We start from the raw sequence: 16298 nt of genomic DNA, 5'->3' as shown, positions 1-16298 counted from the left end.
AGAACGTTATTTTGCAAAGCCAATTTTTGTGCATGTTCCCCAGGTTGTTATCTAACTTTCATTAGTTGAACACGTTTCGAGCTAAGCAGCGGAAGAATTTCTTAAAAATCGATTACTGTACTGATGTCAAGTTTGATGAATTTCTGCTGCTTTGTGTTTATGTGACTCTTTTAGTTTTCATTTTCTTGTTTTTGCTTTGTTTCTTTCCTAAAACACAAAAAGACCAAAAATTATTTCTGATGTTTCTCTTTACCATTTGTTTATTTTGGTTTCTTGCTTTTATTTTGCTTTATTTGCTATCGTTGGTTTGCTATAAGAAAATTCAAAAAGATTTTACTTTGTTTGCTTGTTTCCTTTTGTTCTTGTTTCCAATTCGAAAACACCAAAAATATTTGCTGTTCTTCTTTGGTTTTGTAAAGTTCATTTTGGAGTTCAATGGTCTTCGGTGGTTGGAGCTTGGCTTTCATTTCATATTATTCAATCTACACAAGTGAAAGGCAATAATGACGATCTACGACAATTCGACTGTGGTGAGAGGCTGGTATGAACTCTATTTGTTTTCATTCTTGTACATATACTCATCCATGTGAGCATGCTTAGTTGGTTCATGTGAGGTATATGTCATTTAAGAAAGTCTAGTAGTTCATGATCTCTCATGTTTAGCTCCAATTTATTAATATGAGTAGCATGTCATAAATATTTGCTTGCATTGTTTTATTCATAGATAGATATGACATTGTGGTATCCTCCTCTGAATAATTCACTTGAATCAGCTTGGCACATGCTCACGCATGCATATGACTGAACAAATGTCAATTAAGCCTCGATGATTTACTTTACCTCAGAGTTCTTGTATCACTTTTATGCCTCCGTTAATTTATTTTGTCGCAAGCATGATTATGACGGTTATTGCTCTTTTGATTGTCGCTTCCCAGTCTATTGCTAGCCTTCACTTGTACTGAGCGGGAACGCTGCTCGTGCTTCCAAACCCCTGAAAACCAAGTTATTCCAAAGTGTCCACCATAAATACCTATGCATGGCATTTCAAACCATTCCAAGTAAATTCTCATGTGCTACCTTTAAACCTTCAAAATGCTTCTCAATTTGTGTCAATGTTTTATAGCTCATGAGGAAATATGTGGTGTTTATCTTTCAATCTTGTCATTTACTCCTGACAGACTTTCATAATGGACTAGTGGCACATCCGCTTATCCAATAATTTTGCAAAAAGAGCTGGCAACGGGGTTCCCAGCCCCAATTAATCAACTTTCATTAATAATTCTCTTCACATGTTTTGCCCTGATTTATCAGTAAGCAACTTAAATTGCAAATAGACACTCCTCCATGGTATGTGATTGATGGAAGGCACCCGAGGATTCGGTTAGCCATGGCTTGTGTAAGCAAAGGTTGGGGGGGAGTGTCATCCATAATGAAACTAAAAAATATGTGTAAACAAAAGAGAAGAGGGATGATTTACCTTGCTGGTAGAGATAACGTCCTTCATGGGATCCGCTCTTGAAAGTCCGGTTGACGAGGTAGTTAGAGTACCCACTATCATTCGTTGACAACAACAAACACCTCTAAAAATAATTTTACTCTTGTTTTACAAATGAAAAGCTCTAGCACATGTTAATCCCTGCTTCCCTCTGCGAAGGGTCAGTCTTTTACTTTTACATTGAGTCTCCATCCTTTCTTTGAGCACTTTCTTGAGAGCAGAACTGTCATTCTTAGTATAATATGCTTGTCCCAAAATGTGATTAACTGTAGTATAACTTTGATGCTTTTATCTTTGATAATCTCTACTTCCAGTCTTCCCATGAACTTCAAAGGTGCCCGAGCATTTATGTTTTGCTGTACAAATACGGGAAAGCGAGATACCACTTTATCATATCATTCTATGAACATTGCAATCCTGCTGATAGACATGATTCATGATGCTCATTATTAATTTGTTAGTACCTTTTCCATGATTGACATAGCTATTAGATGATTTTATTTGCATGTATCTTATTATGAATTGCTTAAGTACTTGCCATATCATGAGAATATTTACATCATATGAACAAATGTGTTCGTGAAAGTTCTTTTATCGCACTCAGTTGTTAACTGAATTGCTTGAGGACAAGCAATAAGCTAAGCTTGGGGGAGTTGATACGTCCAAAACGTATCTACTTTCCCGAACACTTTTGCTATTGTTTTGCCTCTAATTTGTGTATTTTGGGATGCAACTAACACGGACTAACGCTGTTTTCAGCAGAATTGCTCTGGTGTCTCGTTTTTGTGCAGAAATCCAACTTTCAGGAAAATCCTCGGAATTTATGCCAAAGGTCTTATTTTTCCAGAAGAATTACGGAGCCAGAAGGGCAAGTCAGGTGGAGGCCCGAGGCCCCCACACACTAGGCCGGCACGGCCCAGGAGGGGGGTGCGCCGCCCTACTGTGTGGCCCCCTCGGCTGGCCTCCGACGCCCTCCTCTGGACTACTTAACGCCTTCGACCTAAAAACGCACGGGGGTTAGACGAAATCGCCAGAAGACATCCAGTACGCCGCCACCATCGCAAAACTCCGTCTCGGGACCAGAAACTCCGTTCTGGCACTCCGCCGGGACGGGGAATTGGAGGAGATCATCGCCATCATCACTACCGACGCCTCTCCATCGACCAGCCATGTTTCCCTCATCCATGTGTGAGTAATTCCCCCGATGTAGGCTGAAGGGGATGGTAGTGATTGGATGAGATTGATCATGTAATAGCATAAGATTGTTAGGGCATAGTGCCTAGTGTCCGTAATTGGTACTTTTATGATATTGTTGCAACTTGTTATGCTTAATGCTCGTCACTAGGGCCCGAGTGCCATGATCTCAGATCTGAACATGTTATTGTTTCATGATGATATTCATTGCTTTATGATCTTACCTGCAAGTTGTATACACGTATTGTTGTCCGGAACCCGAGGCCCCAAAGTGACAGAAATTGGAACAACCGAAGGGGAAGGCGGTGATATGAGGATCACATGTGTTCACGGAGTGTTAATGCTTTGCTCCGGTGCTCTATTAAAAGGAGTACCTTAATTTCCAGTAGATTCCCTAGAGGCCCGGCTGCCACCGGCTGGTAGGACAAAAGATGTTGTGCAATTTTCTCATTGCGAGCACGTACGACTAAATATGGAACACATGCCTATTGATTAATTAGTACTTGGATACCGTTTTATTATTATCTGCAAATGCTCTGCTTTGATTGTTACATGAGTTTCTCTCATCCATGCAACGCCCGTTCATCCATCCCTGTGCCTACAGTATTTTAATCCTGCTGTTTACTATAATCACTACTGCTGTCTTTGTTACTCTGCTGCTGTTATTTCACCACCGCTACTGCTATAAAACTGTTACTACTGATAAACTCTTGCGAGCAAGTCTGTTTCCAGGTGCAGCTGAATTGACAACTCCACTGTTAAGGCTTACAAGTATTCTTTGTCTTCCCTTGTGTCGAATCAATAAATTGGGTTTTACTTCCCTCGAAGACTGTTGCGATCCCCTATACTTGTGGGTCATCACACACGTCCGTTGGGAACCCCAAGTGGAAGGTGTGATGCGTATAGCAGCAAGTTTCCCTCAGTATGAAACCAAGGTTTATCGAACCAGTAGGAGATGAAGGCCACGTGAAGGTTGTTGGTGAAGGAGTGTAGTGCGGCGCAACACCAGTGATTCTGGCGCCAACGTGGAACCTGCACAACACAATCAAGATACTTTGCCCCAACGTAACAGTGAGATTGTCAATCTCACCGGCTTGCTGAAAACAAAGGATTAAACGTATGGTGTGGAGAATAATGTTTGTTTGTGAAGAACAACAGAGAACAGATATTGCAGTAGATTGTATTTTAGATGTAAAAGAATGGACCTGGGTCCACAGTTCACTAGTGGTGTCTCTCCAATAAGATAAATAGCATGCTGGGTGAACAAATTACATGTGAGCAATTGACAAATAAAGATTCATATACATATCATGATGATCACTATGAGATTTAATCAAGGCATTACGACAAAGAACATAGACCGCCATCCAGCATGCATCTATGGCTAAAAAGTCCACTTTCAGGTTAGCATCCGCACCCCTTCCAGTATTAAGTTGCAAACAACAGACAATTGCATTAAGTATGGTGCATAATGTAATCAACACAAATATACTTAGACAAAGCATTGATGTTTTATCCCTAGTGGCAACAGCACATCCACAACCTTAGAACTTTCTGTCACTGTCCCAGATTCAATGGAGGCATGAACCCACTATCGAGCATAAGTACCCCCTCTTAGAGTTACAAGTATCAACTTGGCCAGAGCCTCTACTAGCAACGGAGAGCATGCAAGAACAAAAACAACACATATATGATAGATCTATAATCAACTTGACATAGTATTCCATATTCATCGGATCCCACCAAATACAACATGTAGCATTACAAATAGATGATCTTGATCATGTTAGGCAGCTCACAAGATCTAAACATGATAGCACAAGAGGAGAAGACAACCATCTAGCTACTGCTATGGACCCATAGTCCAAGGATGAACTACTCACGCATAAGTCCGGAGGCGGGCATGGTGATGTAGAGCCCTCCGGTGATGATTCCCCTCTCCGGCAGGGTGCCGGAGGCGATCTCCTGAATCCCCCGAGATGGGATTGGCGGCGGCGGCGTCTCTGTGACTTTTTCCATATCATGGCTCTCGGTACTAGGGTTTTCGCGACGGAGGGATTAAGTAGGCGAAGGGGCAGCGCAGGGGGGCGCTCGAGGGGCCCACCCCATAGGGTGGCGCAGGCCCCTCCTTGGCCGCGCTGCCCTATGGTGGCGGCTCCTCGTGGCCCCACTTCGTATCCTCTTAGGTCTTCTAGAAACTCCGTGGAAAAATAAGACCGTGGGCTTTTGTTTCGTCCAATTCCAAGAATATTTCCTGTGTAGGATTTCTGAAACCAAAAACAGCAGAAAACATGAACTGGCGCTTCGGCATCTTGTTAATAGGTTAGTGCCGGAAAATGCATCAAAACATCATAAAGTGTGAACAAAACATGTAGGTATTGTCATAAAACTAGCATGGAACATAAGAAATTATAGATACGTTGGAGACGTATAAGGACCAAAGGGTTAATTTGCGAGCGTAGTGAGCAACAACCAAAATAGGCCTTAGGTCCCGGTTGGTGGCACGAACCGGGACCAAGGGACCAAAAGGGTCCTCCAGTATAAACTGCTCCGCTTTGTCTCCGCCCGGAGATTAATCGCGCGGAGGAACCCACAAAGGCCGCCAGGCTGCCAAAACACCGACCGCGCGGCCGCCCGCCCTTGCCACCGCCCACCGTACCTCCCTCCGCGTGCTCGCCCTGGCCGCCCCTCTCTCCTCGCAACGCCGCGCGCCGTCTCCGCCTCCGTCCGCCGCGCTTCAACCTCCGGAGACGCCTTCTCCGCTCCGTCCACACCAACCACCGGGCCGACCACCCCATCTCCCCGCGCTGCCGGTTATCCCCTCCCTCCTCCGGCCAACCGCCGGCCGCCACCCGCCGGCCTGGCCCCTTTTTTATTTTTTCCTTTTTAGTTAAATATTATTTGTGTTGGAAATATTTGTGTTAGTGAAATTCGTGTTAGAAATATTTGTGTTAGTGAAATTTGTTAGTTATAAATAATTTTAGAAATATTTGCCGCACGACAAAGTTTTGGTAAACGCACGGCAAAGACGGTCGCACGGCAAACGACGCCAAAAACGCATGGCAAAGAAAAACGCACGACAAAAGGAATAGGAGGCGCACGGCAAAGAAAGCTCGCCGAAAAAGAAAACCGAAGCGCACGACAAAGAGACCACGCACGGCAAAGGTTTCTTTGCCGAGCACTTTTGAAAAAACGCACAGCAAAGATTGCAGTAATACAAACCGTAGGATCACGCTTTTGTTGAACGGCTGAGATAGATAATCACCTGGATAGATGACATGGCACACCCAACTCCCTGGCCCCACCACCACCACTCCACCACCAGCACCCACCCGTGACCACACCCTCTCTCTCTTATTCATTTTCTCTCCACACACGCACAACGCACCAAGGAAGAGAGCGTGGCTCTCAGGGAGACGGGAAGATGGAGGGTGGCGCTGGCGAGGAGTGTGGATCTCCGCACGCGCGGCCACCGGAGGACTCACCGGACTGGACGCCCGACGCTCCGCCGGTGTCGACGCCTGGCTGCACAGCCACTCCACCCGACGTCGCGCCGCCGGCCTCGACGCCCTCTGCCACCGGCAGCCACCGCCTCGACGTCCTCCGCTGCCGCCAACCACCGCCTCGACGCCCTCCTCCACCGCCAGCCAACCCCACTCCGCCCGACACAGCGCTGCCGGCCTCGACGCCCTCCTCCATGGCCAGCCATCGCCTCACCGCCCTCCTTTGCCGCCAGCTTACCACTGGCGGCTCGCCACTGGTCGTTCGACGGCGCCAGCACCGGCGCTTGCCTTTTTTTGTTTTTCTTGAATTTCTTTGCGGTGCACCGCGGGTCAGATGCGCACGGCAAAGAGCGTGTCGCACAGGAAAAAAGGGCCGCACAACAAAGGAGGGCGGCGCATGGCAAAACGAACGATGCACGGCAAAGCCTTTGCCGTGCAGATTGGTGGGATGCATGTAAACGACCGCTTTGCCGAGCTAAACGTTGCCGTCCGGACTTTGCCGGGCGGGGTTGCACGGCGAAGGCTTTGCCGTGCAAATTATGCTCTTTGCCGTGTATTTTGCTCGCACGGCAACGTCCTCTTCTCCCGTAGTGGTTATACCACGTGAAGTGTTGTTATGCATCTAACCCTATTAAGTTAACTACTTTTATTATCATTGTCTATATCTTTCTAGGCATAGGGCTAATTATATCTTGCGTGATCTTCTCCTATTTCGCTTGCAATAATAATGCAATGTGAAGATGCGGAGTATGAGGACGTTATCCTCGTGAACATCAGAACATGAGTAATGTGATATTATTGTTCATAAGCATTTGAACTCGATAGTGTAGCTTCAAACTTCCAAAATGTGATACGTACTAGTTGAGCTTCATCTATTACAAAATACGTTGCACTTAATGTGATAATGGTACTAAGAACTATTGTATAGGCGCTAGCCAACCATTGAGAACGAGCAACTGGATTTCTAAGTTTTACAACTATAATTATATTAGTAGGCAAATACGTCAATGTTTTTGATTTGTGCAAAATCAAGAAACAACAACCAAAGTGATCTGGTCGGATTAAACAAGTCTGGAAATGAGCACAAAAGTCAAAATCATTGTTACCATTTAAAGTAGATGTTGGGGCTTTTTCCCCTGAGGACTATTGGATTTACTCGTAGGAACACTCGGTCATTAGGATAATAATTAATCGTCCACGAAGTAGGCTGATTTTTATTCGTCGTCCACGAGTAAATGTCCACGAATAGATAAAGCAATAGCTATTGAAGTAGTGGGAATCAAAATCTGCTAGCCGGTGGCCTAATTAATGGAATTTTTTTATTGTGACTGGTAGCACTCCATCGGCCTCTCCATCGGCCTCGTCCTATTTAACCAAGACAACAGAGCACAGTCGCCATGCACCATCACATCACATATTCATACAGAGCGAGATAATATTCATACCGAGGGACATGGCGACAATCAAGACCTCATCCTTCTGCATCATCATTCTACTTCTCGTCAGCACGGCAACGGCAGCTGACCCGGCGGCAAGGGATTCAAGAATGCAAGTGTGCCCCAGCGGCTGCTGGGGCTGCCTCCTCGCCGACGCGGGAAAATGTCTTGGTATTTTCACGTACTTCAACAAGAGCAAATTCGTGACATGCTTCGTGGGACGCATAATCGATGACGGCTGCTTGATAAAAATCTAGTATATGTACTAGTTTGCTACTGCGTGCTCGTCATATATCATACCATGTATGAGCCCAAGGCTGGTTATAATAATAAATAATAACGAGGTTGTGCTACTGCGTGGGAGTTCAACTTACATGCAACGACAAATTGTCTTAATTTTTCCTTCTCCGTCTCTAAAGTTACTGTACATCATTTTTCTGAAATAGTTATTGTACATCCTTGTTCATCTAGGTAGAAATCGTGGTTATACGCAAGTCAGTCCGCTGACCACGCCGACAAATTAATTCACCAAAGCAGCATCTCATCTCCATCTTTAGCAAAGAAAGCCAACCGGCCCTCTTTCAAATCACATGACTCTATTTCAGAATTTAGTTTCGTGGATCTGATGGCAAATACAGGCGTATGGAGAGTTAACACAAAAAATTGATCGATCGTATCAGTTTGCACGTGACTTGCACGGAACCAACTCCAAAGCTAATATTTAGTTTTCACGTGTTACTTGCCAAAGGAATTAATACTACGCTTGCAGCTAGGAACATTGTAGCAAAAATCATGAAAGGCTTTAAAGAATACTTCCTCCCTCCTAAATATAAGTACAAGTTTTAGGGTGATTCACTACCAGAAACCGGACTTTTCCCCACGGCTCAGAACCTACAGGAAGTTGGCAAAAACCGTCAGGGTAATAATTACTGTCGGTTGACCCACAGGAAAATTCCACCAGGATAAATCCGACAGGGAAAAAAGAATTGCCTGACGGTTGGCTGACAGGAATTATTTTCCTGAGGGTTGTTCCTGTCGGTGGCTCCCAGGAAAATTTATGTTTGTCAGATTTAGCAATTTCATTTTTTTTCTTCTTCAGGTAACCGACAGGAAAAGCCACCAGGAAGTTATTGTGAGCCTAATCCATATTCTGCAGTACAAAATTAATTATTCACTAAATACACATTTAAGCCAATGACCCACTTCATATCCAGTACATAGCGTCTATAAGTATAACAATACAGTAAAAGTTGTTGCTTGACATGTACAGACTTGCCCAAAAGCAAGTAATAACAATGGCACAGATACATGGCACCCCCACTCTAGTTTGTATCCACACATTGCACATGGTAATGCAATGTAACAACAAAATACATGAACTTCTAATTCATACAGGTTCACGATCAGGAGCATTATCTACCAAAAAGATCTAAAATACCATAAGAGTGTTAATTGTTTGAAGTGCAAATACACTTCTGTGATACTCCTCTAGAAGCACAGTTATTATCACCATCACGATTGTAGCAAAAGTTGTTCCTTTCACCACCACCAATGTTCTTGCAATTTCTACCTCCATTGTTGCCATGGCCAACAAGGTCATCCATAGTAGCATCCTCCAAGCTATCATGTGATGAATCTGTGTTCCCCTGTCATGTGCATACACTGGTAAGCAAAACTGAAATAACTATCAAGTTGCACACACAATTAGTAGGCATCTGCAAAAAGGCATCTGCGAGAAGAAAGCATATTTATCAAGATTATATAGCACACCATTATTTTCCATTTATAACTGTATTGTAATAAATCATACTTATCCTAAATATATTCTACTATGTAGAATACTTTTCACAATTGAAGAACTAAAAAATATGTAAAAACACATTATGACAAAGATGATAGTACATATATATATATATCCCTGTATTGCTGCTATTAAATTAATGTCAAAAAATAAAATTGCTCCTATGCCACCAACGTGAGAGCTTTGAGGTATGGTTACAACACAATGCATATAATTACTAGTATTTGAGTTAGGAGGCAATCACAAAATTAATTGCATGCGAGTACACATCCATTAAGTACACATGCACGATGCCTGTACATGCATGGTCCGGGTAGTGTAAGAAGACAAAAGCTAAAGTTTAGAGAGCTCCAAACAATATTAGAAAGTATTGAGAATCATACGTGCTTAAAATTCTTGTTTCACCCAGTCAACACTTGTAACACTTTCATGTATAAGATAATGATCTTCCCAATCTAATGTGGCCTCAACCAGACCCAGGTATTCTCGCTTGAGAATGACTCCCAACTGTGTACCATCAGTGCCATCACAGTTGGTCTTTTGGGAGTTGCTACAAGAGGATGGCACCAGAAAAGATTACACCAGACTACTCATATTGGAAGCTCAATCAATAATTATTTGGATCACAAGATAATCACCATATCAAGACAAGCACCTACTGCCAAAGTGTGAGAGGCACCTTACCGTTCTGCCTTGCGCTTGAATGCAATCAAGGAGTATAATTCCTTCCTTTCTGCACGAAAATTTCTGAAGATGCAAAATAGCAGCTACAAGAGGATGGCACCATTATTCAAACACTACTGATATTTCCAGATAAAGAGACATGACTAGCTTGCTTCTAAAACTAAACGCTTACCATCAAAATTATTTGTCAAGGAAGGCAAGATGCAGAAATTGTATCAATGGGCTGCAGGTTCCACAATAGCTTGGGACAGCACGGCAGATTCGAGTTAGATCCTACCACATGCAGCACATCAAGAATGGAAAAAATAATTAATATTTAGCATATCCAATATCCTTCAAATGTACAGAACTATTACACACTAATCTATGTTCAGATCAGTTAAATAGCAAACTAAGCATTACACACTTGCACACAGTTCGTAATTAAACTAACTTCAGAATACTCTCAGTTCAGATAAATGAAATAGCAAATTAAGTAGTACACTAAACAAAGTTCATAACTAAATCTGATTTGTAGAAGTACACTTAAACAAACTTCACAATACTCTGATTGGTAGCACCTAAAACTCAGCTAGTGGCCTAGAAATGAAGAGGAGGCCGTCGCTGCTCTCAAGGTCGACGGAAGGAGAGGCAGCTGACAGATCGGGGTTGAAGTTGAAGAGGTAGCACGAGATGTGGCGAACTGAGGTGGCGGTCGGAGAAGGGAACAGGGGAGGGGGAGGCGCTCGCACATAGAAGTTGTGCTGCCAAGTGGCGGCGGTGGAGTTCAGGGAAGTGATGTGGGCGGCGCTTGCGAACTGAGGTAGGGGCAGGCGATGGCGGTGTAGGTCGGAGGAGAAGGGAGGTGGCTGCACCAGCAGACAGAGGTAGGGGAGGCGGCGGTGGAGGTCTGAGATTGAAATTGGGCGCCGACGTGGATGAATCCGCAGGCCGGTGATGGTGGAGGTCGGTGGAGATAGCCGGTGGCGGTGGAGATCTAAGGAGGAAGGCGGTGGAACAAGGAGGCGGCACAGGAGGGCGGCGGGCCGGCGGCCAGCCACGGCGGAAGGAAGGATGAGGGCGGCGGCGGTATGTGCAGAAGATTGGAGAAGACGAGGGAGTGGGGAATTTTCCCAGCGAGGGTGCCTTATCTGCTCTATTTCTTTTCCTGTGGGCCAGCACAGACAGGAAAAAAAGAAGACATCGCGCGAATCCTCTGGAATTGGCGCGGAGACTGAAATATTTCAGCGCGAACTTGAGTTTCGTGGGCATCCTGCGGCGGGCTAGATCTAAATATTTTCCTGTAGGCTGATGGGACACAGGAAAATGTCTTACCCTGACGAGCATGGTAAACCCACAGCAAAATACATCATTTTCCTGGCGTCGTAAATAAAACCGCCAGGATTATTTATATTCCTGGGGGCTGCTTCGGGCCTCACAGAAAAATAGGCGGCCGAGAGGAAAAAGGCAGTTTCTGGTAGTGATTGGCATTTTTAATAACCGTCCATCTGCCCTGATCTAACGGTAGTAATTAGACAGAACCAAACTGACGGAACCAAAATTGCGGGACCGGAACCAAATTATGTGGGACCGGGACCTCAAATATATTTTGCGAACTTTATAAAACAGAAACATCCTTTGAAGCGGTCAAATCATCTGATGAGACTACACAAATCTTAAAGCAGCGAATAAATGTTAATATTTGCACATCTTAAAATCACTGTCCTATTATTCTCACCAATCTAAATCAACATCACGGAAAGAACACGGGATTTTATCTCTCTCACACTCACAACCTCTCTCTCTCACTCCGGACCAGAGAGAGTGTCCCGGCGGCAGGCGGCCGGCGATGGATGGGATCCACGATGGAGGGGGAGTGGATGGCGGCGGAGGTGAGGGCACGGAGGGCTCTCACTCTGGACGAGAGTGTCCCGGCGACGGAGGGGATCCACGATTGAGGGGAAGTGGATGGCGGCAGAGGGGAGGGCACGGAGGCTCTCTCCTGGCGAGCCCCACGGTGGAGGGGAGTGGAAGGCGACGGAGGGTCTCTCCCGGCGAGCCTAGGCGAGCCCCGCGATGGAGGGGAGTGGGCCTTGTCGGAGGGCCTCTCCCAGCGAGCCCCGCGATGGTGGGGAGGGGGCCGCGCCGGAGGGGACGGGAAGACGACGGACCGGTCTGTCCTGGCGACGGACGGGAGGGGACACCGACGGAGTGAAGCATATGGTCTCTCCCGACGATCTCCGGGACGGAGGGCAGGGGCCGCGACCGAGGGAAGCGCGGGGTGGAGGGGACGGCGGCCACGGAGGGTGCCCGGCGAGGGGAGGATCAGCGGCGTTGGTCGAGTACAGCGAGGGGAGAAGAGGCGGATGCGGCGGACATGGCCGGCGAGGGGAGACGCGGTGGCGGCGGTGGGTGGGTTTCGGCCACCGGAGCTAGGCGAGGAAGGGGTGGGCGGCGGCGGCGGCGGCTCAACTTCACATCTCCTGTAAGTATGTCGTCTCTAATGCCATTCACTAATGTGAATTTGCTAGTATCTGAATTCGATTAGACTCGTAGCACATGAAATGTATATATGTGAGCCTATGGATCCGTTCTGCTGTGCACTTTGACGCATCGATGCTATCCAAACTACATAATGATATCCATATTTATGTTGTAGCATAAACTTGATGTCAGCATGTCGTATGTAGGTTATTATGGCATTTCGTGTTTTTAGGGACTGCGAGTTTTCTCGTATTCCTAGAGGATACTATGAATTACCCGGCGAGACGATAACCTGCCACCAAAGTGGAGTGGTCAGAATTGCAAGGCGCTCTGTGTACATGCTTTTGGTAGAAATTCCGAATTGTACCACATCAAGCCTGGGTGTGTACCACCGGAAGGATTGGTCCTCCTCTTAAATCAAGAGGATGTAGAGGAAATGGTGAGAGCCCATCAAGATACAAAAAAGTGTGATTTGTACATTGTGGCAAATCATCATTTTCGAGGTGATGGTTACGATGAGAGTGACGAGGTAGGGTATATTGCCAATCTCGTGTTGTATCATTTTTTGCATGCATTATTTTTATATTAACTTTAATACTTTACTATGCTTTTCGCCAGGATGGTGATGATGGGTCAAATGATGAAGCCCCTTTTGGTGCCTGCCTCGATGTTGGTCAGAGTGGAAAGGACGAAGATAGATCATCGCCATGAACGAATATTATGTGTGCTTTTCATTTAGATGAAGCTCCTTTTGGGTCGAATTATAGTGTGCTACCATGAACAAATACCGGTTGTGGTTGATGATTATGTGTTTTTTAAATTATGATATTTCGGATCTAGATTATAAATGAATTATTTTTGTAATGTCCGAATTTTTTTTTGGCTTTCAGTTAGGTGCCACTTTGACCGTTAGAAGAGCAAATTTGCTCCTCTAAAGGTTTTTTGCCTTTGGGTTACAGATGCTCTTATGTGAAGAAAAGACTCGAATAGTTAATTTATTTTGCATGAAATAGTCAATTTATTTCACTACTGAATTTACTTGCACTATGAGTAGTCTAACAATATTTTATCGGAAGTGCCACCACCTATTGATGCATTTATAAGAGTATAAACATTTGCAAAAGTAAATGGTAGTACTGGCATAGCCAAAAATGCGATTGAAGAAAACAACTCCTCCTTAATCCATACTTATGTGTTAAGAGTGTAAGTAATATCTGCTAATTGATATGCTTAACAACCATCCTAGATCCTGGTTTCAGCAACAGGTCCATGATCACCAGCTACGTCAGTAAGAGGAGAAACAATCCCGGATTCGCAAATATAAACTAGTACCCCCGCGGGGCCGTAGCATGTTACAGAATGCACTAAAAGCTCGTCACTTTCTTTACTGTCTTTTGCTGAGTGTGGCCTACCCTAAACCTAAAACCCTAAACCCTAAACCCTGAACCCTGAACCCTGAACCCTGAACCCTGAACCCTAAACCCCTAAACCCTAAACCCTAAACCCCTAAACCCTAAACCCCTAAACCCTAAACCCTAAACCCTAAACCCTAAACCCTAAAACCCTAAACGCTAAACCCTAAACCCTAAACCCTAAACCCTAGAGGGGTCGCAGCTGCGGGTCCACCTCATCCGATGCTGCCCTCCTGCCTGCAGCCTCCCACCGCAGGTGCTGCTGCAGCTCCTCCCACTCCTCTATCTTCGCGAGTTGCGGGTCCACCTCCACTGGCTGCGGGCACGGCTTTGGGGCATTTTTAAATGGGCTAGGTTTCGGTGAGTGAAGTAGGAGACGGGGATGTAGGAGCTATTTATAGAGGTGTGTAGGCGGGAAATCTCTCGCGCGGCGTCGTGGCGAGAAACTTTCCCGCGCGGTGTCGTGGCGGGAAACTTTCCCACGCGGTGTCTTGGCTGGAAACTTCATATTCATAAGGAATGTAAATATTTAAGGAATGTCAATATTTAAATGTTTATAATGAGTAAATTATACTTTTATTACATAGATATTTCTTTTCTGAACTTTTTAATATATCATATGTCATTTTTTGATTTGAAAAAAGGCAGGAAACGAAATTATTTGAAAAGGCACGTACAAATTTGCCTTTGCTCCCAGCTCGTGCCACGAACCGGGACCAAAGGGTTAATTTGCGAGCGTAGTGGGCAACCACAAAAATAGGCCTTAGGTCCCGGTTGGTGGCAGGAACCGGGACCAAGGGACCAAAAGGGTCCTCCAGTATAAACTGCTCCGCTTCGTCTCCGCCCGGAGATTAATCTCGCGGAGGAACCCACAGATGCCGCCAGGCTACCAAAACACGGACCGCGCGGCCGCCCGCCCTTGCCGCCGCCCACCGTGCCGCCCTCCGCGCGTGCGCCCTGGTCGCCCCTCTCTCCTCCCAACGCCGCGCGCCGTCTCCGCCTCCGTCTCCGCCTCCGTCCGCCGCGCTTCAACCTCCAGAGACGGCTTCTCCGCTCTGTCCACACCATCCACCGGGCCGACCACCCCATCTCCCCGCGCTGCCGGTTATCCCCTCTCTCCTCCGGCCAACCGCCGGCCGCCACCCGCCGGCCTGGCCCCTTTTTTATTTTTTCCTTTTTAGTGAAATATTATTTGTGTTGGAAATATTTGTGTTAGTGAAATTCGTGTTAGACATATTTGTGTTAGTGAAATTTGTTAGTTATAAATAATTTTAGAAATATTTGCCGCACGACAAAGTTTAGGTAAATGCACGGCAAAGACGGTCGCACGGCAAACGACGCCAAAAACGCATGGCAAAGAAAAATGCACGACAAAAGGAATAGGAGGCGCACGGCAAAGAAAGCTCGCACGAAAAATAAAACCGAAGCGCACGACAAAGAGACCACGCACGGCAAAGGTTTTCTTTGCCGTGCACTTTTGAAAAAACGCACGGCAAAGATTGCAGTAATACAAACCGTAGGATCACGCTTTTGTTGGACGGCTGAGATAGATAATCACCTGGATAGATGACATGGCACACCCAACTCCCTGGCCCCACCACCACCACTCCACCACCAGCACCCACCCGTGACCACACCCTCTCTCTCTTATTCATTTTCTCTCCACACACGCACAACGCACCAAGGAAGAGAGCGTGGCTCTCAGGGAGACGGGAAGATGGAGGGTGGCGCTGGCGAGGAGCGTGGCTCTCCGCACGCGCGGCCACTGGAGGACTTACCGGCCTGGACGCCCGATGCTCCGCCGGTGTCGACGCCTGGCTGCGTCGCCACTCCACCCGACGTCGCGCCGCCGGCCTCGACGCCCTCCGTCGCCGGCAGCCACCGCCTCGACGCCCTCCGCTGCCGCCAACCACCACCTCGACGCCCTCCTCCACCGCCAGCCAACCCCACTTCGCCCGACACAGCGCTGCCGGCCTCGACGCCCTCCTCCATGGCAAGCCATCACCTCGACGCCCTCCTTTGCCGCTAGCTTACCATTGGCGGCTCGCCACTGGTCGCTCGACGGCTCCGACGCTTGCCTTTTTTTGTTTTTCTTGAATTTATTGTTCGCTGCAAATTCTCCATCATGGGTAAACCTCGCGATACTAAAGTCGCCATATTACCATCCACTACAAGAAAAGGTACAACTCTGAGTACCTCTGCTGCTCTTGATTCACCATCTGTGATAGATAAACTTGTTTCACCACCACGAGCTTCGCATGCTGGTACTTCTGCTAGATCTGAAAATTCCTCTCATAATTTTGATGATGC

General features: G+C 46.3%; 1 long non-coding RNA gene across 4 annotated transcripts; it reads right to left on the bottom strand.

The window, feature by feature from the left end:
- Positions 1-8813: 8813 nt before the first annotated feature.
- Positions 8814-11356, bottom strand: LOC127314585 (uncharacterized). 4 transcript variants are annotated; one of them, XR_011748160.1, is made up of 5 exons: positions 10674-11353; positions 10286-10386; positions 10114-10196; positions 9813-9979; positions 8836-9274 (listed from the first exon to the last, which is right to left on the bottom strand). It is a non-coding gene; the product is annotated as an uncharacterized lncRNA (long non-coding RNA). The 4 variants fall into 4 exon arrangements; XR_011748161.1 differs by having other exon boundaries at positions 8814-9274; positions 10068-10196; positions 10286-11356; XR_007859784.2 differs by having other exon boundaries at positions 10109-10196; positions 10286-11355.
- Between the last annotated feature and the right edge of the window lie 4942 nt (positions 11357-16298).

The sequence above is a fragment of the Lolium perenne genome, chromosome 7 (genome assembly GCF_019359855.2).
Source record: "Lolium perenne isolate Kyuss_39 chromosome 7, Kyuss_2.0, whole genome shotgun sequence".
NCBI lineage: Eukaryota > Viridiplantae > Streptophyta > Magnoliopsida > Poales > Poaceae > Lolium > Lolium perenne.
This window is presented reverse-complemented; position numbering and strand designations above follow the sequence as displayed.